Below are 12,024 nucleotides of genomic sequence, written 5' to 3'. Positions count from 1 at the left end.
AGTAGTCTTTTCCAGCAGAGGAACAGACTACAAGAGTTACCATATCCGGCATAGCTAGACACCGCTGTGCATTGACCATAATGGGATTGATGGGGACCTACCGGGTTTCTGGCATAAATGCTGGCATTTAACCGGACAAATACTGCTGCATGCGTCCAATCGTGTGAGGGGATAATTAAAGTAGAAGAGGAATCTATCGGTTGAGTGGAGGTTGCATGCAGGGTGGTATCTATGAATTAGGACAGAAATATAAGCTGGAGCAGAAATGTAGAGGGGTAGTAGGTTAAAGTGAGGATTCTGAATTTGATTGTTTGTGTGATGGACTACAGTAGTAGTAGAGCAAATAACATGGTATTAGAAGAATAAAAGCAGAGGTGGATGAGTTGTGCAGCAGAGATTAGAATACATACATAAATACAAAATTCAGATGTCAGTAGGCCACAAATGAGGGTACTATGGTAGTCCAGCTAGGATATTATCAGTGCATATACTGGTAATCTCTTGTGTGAGGAAGAGATAAACACAGAGAATGTGTTTAAGCTCATGGAGCATAGTGAAAGTTTGAATGTGAGGCTTAAAGGGAGTCTGTCCCCTCCATATGGCCATATACAGTGCTTACATTGTCCTATCGCACACCTATACATGAATGTTATGGTACCATTGTCTTTGTCTTTACACTTGAGCACCAATAATAAATGACTCACAGAAGTGAGTACCCGTGCAGAGCCAGCACGTATGGTAGTACGCCAAAGGGAGAAAAATAGGGCTCGCACTCAATAGTATTATAAATGTATAAATTTTATTAGCGTCTCCATATGAGACAAATCACAATAAAAACACATAGAAAACAATAGATGGTGGTAAAACGAGCACACAAGATGACACGGAGCACAATTAACACCTAGAATGGCAAATGGATACAGACAATGGGTGTATAAGTATAGCACATATGTGCATGTGGGCCAAGCAGGATATCAAAAATACATATAGTCAGGCAAAACTATAGAAGCTAAGTAAGGGTATCATATATGGTAACCAAGATATACATATAAAGTGCAAGGTGCAAATATAACAGAGTACATGGATAGCTAAAGCTAAATAGTTCACTGTAAAGCCATAGACAAAATACCTGTGTAGTGCTCCAGCAACCCCAACGTACGTTTCACGCAAGGCTTCTTCAGGGGGTGTCTTTACACTTGCAGAAGCTGGAAAATGATGATTACACTTACCGGTAATCAGATTTTCCTGACCCCACGACAGCACCTTAGAGAGATGGCTCCGCCCCAGGACAGGAAACCTGCAGCATAAAAAGGTGGAGCCGCTCTCCCACCTCAGTGAGTTTCCAGAGCATGAGAGGGACTCCCCCTTACGTTAGTTCAGTTTAACATTCTTCTTTTTTTTTTTTTTTTGCAACACCCGTGAACACACAGACTTACACCAACAGGGAGGGAATAAAGAGGTGCTGTCGTGGGGTCAGGAAAATCTGATTACCGGTAAGTGTAATCATCATTTTTCCCCTCCCCCACGACAGCACCTTAGAGAGAGATTTCAGAGATCAGCCTCAGGGTGGGAAACAGTACTCAAGACTTTTGTACCAAAGAGAAGGTCAGAAATAGAGTCAAGTTGAAGCCTATAGTGTTTATAGAAAGTGGACGGAGAAGACCAGGTGGCAGCCCGACAGATCTGTTCAATGGATACGCTGGCCCTCTCAGCCCAAGAAGTGGACACCGCCCTCGTGGAGTGAGCCCTCACAGAAATAGGGGGAGACACACCGGATACTGAATACGCCAAGGATATAGCTTCTCTGATCCAGCGGGCAATAGATGCCTTAGAGGCAGTATTACCTTTCCTAGCCCCGCCGAACAGAACAAATAAGGCAGAAGACTTCCTCCAGTCCTTAGTCACCTCCAGGTACTGCAAAATACACCTCTTGACATCGAGGGAATGCATCTCCTTCTCTCTGTCATCCTTTGGTTCTGAAAAGAAAGCTGGAAGAACTACCTCCTGAGCCCTATTAGTCCTAGAAGGAACCTTCGTCATAAAGGCGGGATCTGGTCTGAGAACTACCCTGTCTTATCTGATGGACATGAAAGGGGGGTTAATGGAGAGGGCCTGAATCTCCCCAACCCTTCTGGCTGACGTTAAGGCTACCAGCAAAACTAGCTTAAGGGAAAGCACTTTAATTGAGCAAGAGACTAGAGGTTCAAAGGGATGTTTAGTTAGGGCATTTAACACCAAGTTAAGGTCCCAAGGAGGAAATCTAGGGCCTGCTACTGGCGTAATCCTATCTACTGCCTTAAAAAACCTAACAATCCAAGGGTCCATGGCTAAACTCCTTCTCCCTAAGACCGACAAAGCTGACACCTGCACTTTTAATGTACTTTTTGCCAACCCTAGGGACAATCCCCTCTGTAAAAAATCCAACACCTGAACCACTGAAAATTCTAATGGCCAGGAAACCCTTTCTGTGCCTATAAAGGATAGGAACTTCCTCCATACCCGCGCATAAATAATATTCGTCACCTCCTTTCTACTTTTCATCAGAGTGGAAATGACCTCCTTAGAGAATCCCTGACTGGCTAAAAATGACCTCTCAAATTCCACGCCGAAAGATGCAGAGACTCTACCTCCGGGTGGAATACTGGACCCTGTGACAATAGGTCCGGAATTCCCGGCAGGATCCATGGATCCGAAACCGACATGGCCCTCAACAGGGAAAACCACGCCCTTTTCGGCCAGAAGGGAGCTATCAGAATCACTCTCGCCCTTTCGTATCTGATCTTCCTTATCACTAACGGAATCATTTGTAGCGGGGGAAAGGCATAACCTAGCGGGAAGTCCCATCTCTGGAGGAAGGCGTCCACCCCAGATGGGCACTCTTTTGGACTGAGGGAGGAGAACTCCGGTACCTTTCTGTTCTCCCTTGTGGCAAACATGTCTACCGAAGGCAGACCCCATAAATCTATTATCTGGGAGAATATCTTTGGATTTAATGACCACTCCCCCTGACGTAGCCTGTGGCGACTCAGGAAGTCTGCCTGAAAATTCTCGACCCCTCGAATATGAATGGCCGAGAGATGAAGCACTTTCTCCTCTATTTCCTCGAAAATCCATCTTGTCTCCTTCTGTAAGGAATCTGACCTGGTTCCTCCCTGATGATTGAGATATGAGACCACTGTCTGATTGTCGGACATCACCCTCACATGTCTGTTCTGTATCATAGGAAGAACTGCCCTCAAGGCCAACAAAACAGCTCTCAGCTCCTTTCGATTTGACGAGAACAGCTTCTGACCCTGGGACCACTCTCCCTGAAAGATCTGATCCTCCACGTGAGCCCCCTATCCCCAGGGGCTGGCGTCCGTAGTCACAACTACCGGTTCCGGAAAGGACCAGGGAAGTCCCTGAGTCAGATTCTCTTCTTCTTTCCACCAATTTAGGGATGAAAGAGTTACGTCGGACAAACTTATAACTGACTCCAGAGACGTCCCTGCTCGCCTTGTGGCAGCCAAAATCTCTCCCTGTAACTGGCGAGAGTGTCGCTGCGCCCACTGGACTGCTGGCATGCAGGATGTTAAGACTCCTAACAGGGACATAGCTTTCCTTATAGACAGGGTTCCTCCTGACTGAACCCTCCGAACTACTCCCTGAATCCTGGCTACCTTCTCCTCTGTGAGGAAAGTTTTCTCCAGCCTGGAATTTAAAACCAGACCCAAGAAAACCTGGCTTGATGATGGCTCCATCCTGGACTTCTGGGTATTCAAAAGCCATCCCAGGGACTGAAGTACCTCCATCACCCGATTCAGAGCCCTGACACACTCCTCTTGAGTTTGGGCCACCACCAGAAAGTCGTCCAAGTAAGGCAGAAACGTGATGTTCTCCTTCCTGATGAAGGAGGCCATCTCCGCCACTACCTTCGTAAAGATTCGAGGTGCCATGGAAAGGCCAAAGGGGAGTGCCTGGAACTGATAATGAAGAAGCCCAGTCTCAGTTCTTACAGCCACCCAGAGGAATCTCTGGTGATCTGGATGAATCGGAATATGATGGTACGCATCTTTTAAATCCAGAACCGCCATATGACAACCCGGAGATAAAAGAAATATCGCTGACCTGATGATTTCCATCTTGAATTTCCTGGCTTTCAGGAATTTGTTCAGGTATTTGAGGTTTATTATAGTCCGGTATGACCCATCTGGTTTCTTCACTAGAAACAGGGTGGAATAAAAACCTCTCCCTATCTCTGACTCTGGGACAGAAATTAACACTTTTTTGCTTATTAGTTTTTTTATTTCTTGCAGCATAATGATAGAAAACTTTGAAATCACAAATTTTTCCGCGGGGTATCTCAAAAATTCTAACCTTAGACCTTCCCGCAGAAGACCTATCAACCATCTGCCCGCCATCTTTTCCCAAGCAGGAAGAAAGAATCTTAATCTTCCTCCTACTTTGATCATGGCGTCATTGCTTTGCTTGTTTTCCCCCACGAGCTGCGGCTGATCTAAACAAAAAGCCCTTACTTCCTGATCTAGGCCTTGCTCCCTGCTCTCTGTCCCCCGTCTGCTTTTTATTCTGAAATTCACTCGGGTTCCGAAAGGGCCGTCTATATTGCTTAAATTGAGTGAAAGATTCTTGGGGAAACTTTTTCTTTCTATCTGCCGCTTTTTCGAGTAAGGAGTCAAGTTCAGACCCAAAAAGGAACTGGCCATCACAGGGAATGCTACACAATCTCAGCTTGGACGGCATATCCCCCCCTTTCCAATTCTTAAGCCACAAAGCAAGTAACGCGGAATTGGAAAGGGATGCGGCTCTCGCTTCCAGCCTCACCGAGTCCACTGCGGCATCTGCACTAAAGTCCGCGGCCTTCTGGAAAGTGGGCATAGATGCCAACAATTGCTCTCTAGGGCATTTATCCCTAATCTGCCCCTCTAGCCTATCCAACCACAGTGACATAGATCTCGCAACCACTGTGGCGGCTATACTAGGCCTGAAAGCCGCCGCAGAAGATTCCCATGAATTCCTAAGGGCAGAATCTATTCTTTTATCTAAGGGATCCCTCAAGAAACCCATGTCCTCAAAGGGCAGAGAGGATTTTTTAGAAATCTTGGAAATGGCTACATCCAGCTTCGGGGCCCTGTCCCAAGATGTAGATGCCTCTTCCTCAAAGGGGTACTTCCGCTTAAAGGTTTTAGAAATAAACGTTTTTTTATCCGGTTTTTTCCATTCTTTTTCTATCACAGCTGAAACCGATTTATGGACAGGGAAACACCTACGCTTCTTTTCCCTAAGTCCCCCAAACACAACATCCTCTACAGATCTATTTTCTCTGGTATCTTCCAATTCCAGGGTAGATCGGATAACCTTTAACAATTTGTCCATATCTTCTGCCGGAAAAAGGAACTTTCCTTCTTTGGTGTCATCCTCAGAAGAAAAGGAATCATTAGAGTCCTCATCCCCGGAGAGAGAGCCACTATCTTCCGATTCCACGTCGGACTCCTGCCTCACTGCTCTTCTTCTCTTCCTACCGGCTTTCAAGGAATTTTTTACTTCGGACATAATAGACTTAATGTCTTTTAGAAGACTCGGAGTCTCCTCGGCCACTGTCTTCTCAATGCACTGCTGACAGAGCTTCTTAGCATGAGAAGAAGACAGCGAGCACTTGCAGATAGGGCATTCCTTGTTCTTTTTCTTTGTCGCCACCTTCTTAGGCACCGTCTAAGAAAAATGGAATATACCCAATCTAAGTAACAGCCTAGACCCTGAAAGGAGCGAGAATAGGACTCACAATACCGGCGGCAAGATTTCAATATCTGCACATTCAGATCTCCCCTCTTCATCCATAATGAAAGGTAACCTGCAAAAATATTGTCCAGGTTATCTACTGCCACCAAGAATTCCTCTCACCTGAGAGATACATAGTTACTGCAAACCTCTCCACGCCAAGATAGCACAGGAACTTGGTCCACTTCAGGCACACTGAACAACAGACAACGGCGTCCAATAACTCCAGCACCCTCATACCTTATGTAGTTGGTTTTTAAAACTGCCGGGCAGCCGAACTTCCGGTCACCTGACCGGAAGCGCACGGCCGTGGAACGCATGGCACTTCCTGTCCAGACGCCACCCACCAGCGTCTACATCCGGTGGCGTCCTGGCTGGTTTAGCAAAAATTGATCAGAGCCCTGATACAATTCAGGCTTTGAATACACTCCGAGTTAATGAGCAGGCAATGGGCCCCTATGCAAAGGGAGGGGGGGAGTGTACTTATTTAAAATATAGCTTTTAATAAGTTATACGATAAGCAGAGTAAAAAGGACTCACTAAACGAAAAACATACAAACATAGATAGGACCAATTAGTACCAGGCTGGTACAAATGAAAAATTCTGCTCCGTCTGTGAGGACGCGAACAGTCTTACCAGACCCTTTGTAGTAAGTGGGTACGGTTCCTTGGTAACCGGAGGCAGGAAAACCTGGGAGTATGCCGGGCGGAGGACGGATGCTTCAGCTGTGCAGTCAGGTAGATCAGACAGTGTAGTCAGGTCATCAAGGTGTAATCAAGGTGAGAGGGGCTATTATGCTGCTACCTGTCTATACAGAGCACTCGCCTTGAAAAAGGCGACCCCGTCCGGTAGCCTGTCCCTATGGTGGACCTGTACCCTGGAACTACAGAAGGTTTTTCCAGTGATGAATGGATGGTGATACTTCCAGTGGTCACCCGACGTGGCACGTTTCTGTCCGTGACTTCTTCAGGGGGAACGACTGCAGGAGGTAACAGTATAGCCGTAGGTATTTAGCCTTAGGCTAGTTTAACACTGAGGAAAAAGGAACAGGCTGTAATGGCCTGTGGACTGCTGAAGCCTGGTTGGGCTGCAGTTGCTGCTTAATCCAGGGTGGAAAGCAGAGTGGCACAGGAGGGGTAGTCTTGTGCAAGACGGTCTGGGGAATCTAATAATCCCTTTCAAACATGTGCAACCCCTATGGTTGGTGGTGACAGTATAGACCAGCCGCGATTGTATGTCTCAGAAGTGAGTTTTAAATATCCGCGCCTCAGTTCCGTCGCCCCGCCCCCCAGTGACGTCATCGACGCAGGACGCCACCCGGGAGCGCCGCTGTACGTCCAGTCACGTGACCCAGGCATCAGGGAAGCCCGAGGAGAGTCACAGTGAACAGGGCAGAGGGCGGACGCAGCCAGTGACGTCACACGCCGGCAACACCACTCAGGTGAGGCGGGATTGCGTCAGGGGGTGGGCGGAGACCAATCGTCACACAGCCAGTATCTAGATGGTCTGGTGACGACGTCCGACGCAAAGTGTATGCGTCACCTAGGTTACCAAGTAAATAGTAGTATAGCCTGGATGCGGCTAGTGGCATTTAGTGCAGGGTGGACGGGCACAGGACGGGACACAGATGATGCTAGAGATATAACTAGCTGGGCCACATGAAATTGATATGTAGATATGGGCGCACTGTTGTAGTGGACAGGGGTACCATGAGATGATGTATCAGGGATCCCTGTAACAGTACACAATATAGTGCGACCACCGTATTGTTTGGATGACAGTCAAAACGACCACCGTATTGTGTGGATGACAGACAAAACTTAGTGGCTGCATCAATTCAGGAGGGGGATGGGCCATCCGGCGCATATACCCCAAAGGAATTGAGTCAGGGGTAGCACATGTGTGTAGTCGGGCGCAGATCACACACATGTGATGATGCAGAAGAGGTGAGGGGAGGCTCTGCACTGTATGCCCATGCACCGCAATGCGCGTCAGAGATTGCGCAGCAGTCAGTGCCTGCCCAGGTGCAGCTCACCTCCCCAAAGGGCCATGAGGGAAGAACATGATAGTATTAGTCTTTATAAGCCAGGCTTAATGACAGATATAGAGTGTCATTGTCACAGAAAGCAGGCATAGTTTAGCCTCTCGTTCATGCCGCCTGGTGCAGCTGTTTTCAAATTGAAAATCCAGCGTGCTTCACGTTGGAGTAGGCTTTTGTCCCAGTCCCCTCCTCTTGGCGGGGGTTTCACAAGGTCTATGCCCATGAACTTCAACCGGGCCTTGCCATTATGATTGGTGTGCACGTGTTTGGACAAAGGGGTGTCCCTCTTGTGTGTGATGTCCCCCATGTGCTCACCAATCCGCCTCCGAAATTCCCTAATGGTTTTGCCGACGTATTCCAGACCACACTCACATAAGATGCGATATATCACACCTCTGGATTTGCAGTTGATGAAGTGTGGAATGGAATACGTCTTGCCCGTGACCGAACCTGTGAAGGTTTTGGTGATCAGGATGTGCTTACAGGCAACGCACCTGCCGCATCTATGACTGCCCACCACGGTTGACCGCAGCCATGTTGATTGCATGATAGGTGAATAGTGGCTGCCGACCAGTTTGTCACGCAGGTTGGTGCCACGTCTGTATGTAATTTGTGGACTGTCACCTAGTATGTCCTGGAGGTCAGGGTCCATCTTGAGGATCCCCCAGTGGCATTGTAAAATTTTTCTGACCTGGTTTGAACCTCTATCGAACGTAGTAATTATGCGGGACAGTTTAGTGGTAGGAGCATTCGGCTGTTTAGTCATTAGTAGGGTGGGTCTCTGTCGTGTAAGAGCTGCTTTGTAAGCGGATCTTAAGATGTAGTCAGGGTACCCCCTTTGTAAAAATCTTGTCCTGAGGTCAGCCGCCTGGGCCACAAAATCCTTCTTATCTGAGCAGTTTCTGCGCAGACGAAGATACTGCCCTTTTGGTATACCCCTCCTGAGTGGGAGAGGGTGACTGCTCTCCCACCTCAGGAGGGAATTAGTCGCATTTGGTTTCCTGTGAATGGAGGTGTCTAGTTCTCCCCTGGCGTTCTTGGTGATTTTGATGTCCAAGAATGGTAGACTAGTTGGATGTGTCTCATGTGTGAATCTCATCCCAATCTCATTTTGATTCAGTCGGGACACAAACGAATCAAACTGAGAGGGGCTACCGTTCCAGGTGATGAAAATATCATCAATATACCGCGCCCACAGTCCAATTCTGGGCAAATCATCCGGATTCCTTTCCCCAAATACCAGGGTCTCCTCCCACCAGCCCAGGAATAAATTAGCATACGACGGGGCACAAGGGCTCCCCATCGCGGTACCCCTGAGCTGGTGGTAGATTTTGTTGTCAAAGGAAAAGAAATTCCTGTTGAGGGTGAATTCCAGGATCCGGATGATGAATTGGCTGTGGGCGCGGTATTGACAACCTCGTGATTTAAGGAAAAACTCAACCGCCGCCAATCCCAACTGGTGTGGTATTGAGGAATATAGCGCCTCTACGTCAATACTGGATAACAAACATTCATTCTCTAGGCATAGACCCTCCAATTGTTTTAGGAGGTCCGTAGTATCCCTGAGATGAGAGGGTAACGTAGTGACAAAAGGTGCTAGGACACGGTCAATATAGGGCAGTATCTTCGTCTGCGCAGAAACTGCTCAGATAAGAAGGATTTTGTGGCCCAGGCGGCTGACCTCAGGACAAGATTTTTACAAAGGGGGTACCCTGACTACATCTTAAGATCCGCTTACAAAGCAGCTCTTACACGACAGAGACCCACCCTACTAATGACTAAACAGCCGAATGCTCCTACCACTAAACTGTCCCGCATAATTACTACGTTCGATAGAGGTTCAAACCAGGTCAGAAAAATTTTACAATGCCACTGGGGGATCCTCAAGATGGACCCTGACCTCCAGGACATACTAGGTGACAGTCCACAAATTACATACAGACGTGGCACCAACCTGCGTGACAAACTGGTCCGCAGCCACTTTTCACCTATCATGCAATCAACATGGCTGCGGTCAACCGTGGTGGGCAGTCATAGATGCGGCAGGTGCGTTGCCTGTAAGCACATCCTGACCACCAAAACCTTCACAGGTTCGGTCACGGGCAAGACGTATTCCATTCCACACTTCATCAACTGCAAATCCAGAGGTGTGATATATCGCATCTTATGTGAGTGTGGTCTGGAATACGTCGGCAAAACCATTAGGGAATTTCGGAGGCGGATTGGTGAGCACATGGGGGACGTCACACACAAGAGGGACACCCCTTTGTCCAAACACGTGCACACCAATCATAATGGCAAGGCCCGGTTGAAGTTCATGGGCATAGACCTTGTTAAACCCCCGCCAAGAGGAGGGGACTGGGACAAAAGCCTACTCCAACGTGAAGCACGCTGGATTTTCAATTTGAAAACAGCTGCACCAGGCGGCATGAACGAGAGGCTAAACTATGCCTGCTTTCTGTGACAATGACACTCTGAATCTGTCATTAAGCCTGGCTTATAAAGACTAATACTATCATGTTCTTCCCTCATGGCCCTTTGGGGAGGTGAGCTGCACCTGGGCAGGCACTGACTGCTGCGCAATCTCTGACGCGCATTGCGGTGCATGGGCATACAGTGCAGAGCCTCCCCTCACCTCTTCTGCATCATCACATGTGTGTGATCTGCGCCCGACTACACACATGTGCTACCCCTGACTCAATTCCTTTGGGGTATATGCGCCGGATGGCCCATCCCCCTCCTGAATTGATGCAGCCACTAAGTTTTGTCTGTCATCCACACAATACGGTGGTCGTTTTGACTGTCATCCACACAATACGGTGGTCGCACTATATTGTGTACTGATGCAGCCACCACGTTTTGACTGTCATCCACACAATACGGTGGTCGTTTTGACTGTCATCCACACAATACGGTGGTCGCACTATATTGTGTACTGTTACAGGGATCCCTGATACATCATCTCATGGTACCCCTGTCCACTACAACAGTGCGCCCATATCTACATATCAATTTCATGTGGCCCAGCTAGTTATATCTCTAGCATCATCTGTGTCCCGTCCTGTGCCCGTCCACCCTGCACTAAATGCCACTAGCTGCATCCAGGCTATACTACTATTTACTTGGTAACCTAGGTGACGCATACACTTTGCGTCGGACGTCGTCACCAGACCATCTAGATACTGGCTGTGTGACGATTGGTCTCCGCCCACCCCCTGCCGCAATCCCGCCTCACCGGAGTGGTGTTGCCGGCGTGTGACGTCACTGGCTGCGTCCGCCCTCTGCCCTGTTCACTGTGACTCTCCTCGGGCTTCCCTGATGCCTGGGTCACGTGACTGGACGTACGGCGGCGCTCCCGGGTGGCGTCCTGCGTCGATGACGTCACTGGGGGGCGGGGCGACGGAACTGAGGCGCGGATATTTAAAACTCACTTCTGAGACATACAATCGCGGCTGGTCTATACTGTCACCCCCAACCATAGGGGTTGCACATGTTTGAAAGGGATTATTAGATTCCCCAGACCGTCTTGCACAAGACTACCCCTCCTGTGCCACTCTGCTTTCCACCCTGGATTAAGCAGCAACTGCAGCCCAACCAGGCTTCAGCAGTCCACAGGCCATTACAGCCTGTTCCTTTTTCCTCAGTGTTAAACTAGCCTAAGGCTAAATACCTACGGCTATACTGTTACCTCCTGCAGTCGTTCCCCCTGAAGAAGTCACGGACAGAAACGTGCCACGTCGGGTGACCACTGGAAGTATCACCATCCATTCATCACTAGAAAAAACTTCTGTAGTTCCAGGGTACAGGTCCACCATAGGGACAGGCTACCGGACGGGGTCGCCTTTTTCAAGGCGAGTGCTCTGTATAGACAGGTAGCAGCATAATAGCCCCTCTCACCTTGATAGGGATATATAGGACTCCTCCTATTGTCTGATCTACCTGACTACACTGTCTGATCTACCTGACTGCACAGCTGAAACATCCGTCCTCCGCCCGGCATACTCCCAGGTTTTCCTGCCTCAGGTTACCAAGGAACCGTACCCACTTACTACAAAGGGTCTGGTAAGACTGTTCGCGTCCTCACAGACGGAGCAGAATTTTTCATTTGTACCAGCCTGGTACTAATTGGTCCTATCTATGTTTGTATGTTTTTCGTTTAGTGAGTCCTTTTTACTCTGCTTATCGTATAACTTATTAAAAGCTATAT

At 48.3% G+C, this 12,024-nt stretch overlaps 1 protein-coding gene across 1 annotated transcript in view; it reads left to right on the top strand.

Annotated features, from left to right (window-relative positions):
• The window catches only part of SYT6 (synaptotagmin 6), a 653,770-nt gene that overhangs the window by 463,698 nt on the left and 178,048 nt on the right, over positions 1 to 12,024 (top strand). The window lies entirely within an intron of this gene.

The sequence above is a fragment of the Bufo bufo genome, chromosome 3, assembly GCF_905171765.1.
Source record: "Bufo bufo chromosome 3, aBufBuf1.1, whole genome shotgun sequence".
NCBI classification, from domain to species: Eukaryota; Metazoa; Chordata; class Amphibia; order Anura; family Bufonidae; genus Bufo; species Bufo bufo.
This window is presented reverse-complemented; position numbering and strand designations above follow the sequence as displayed.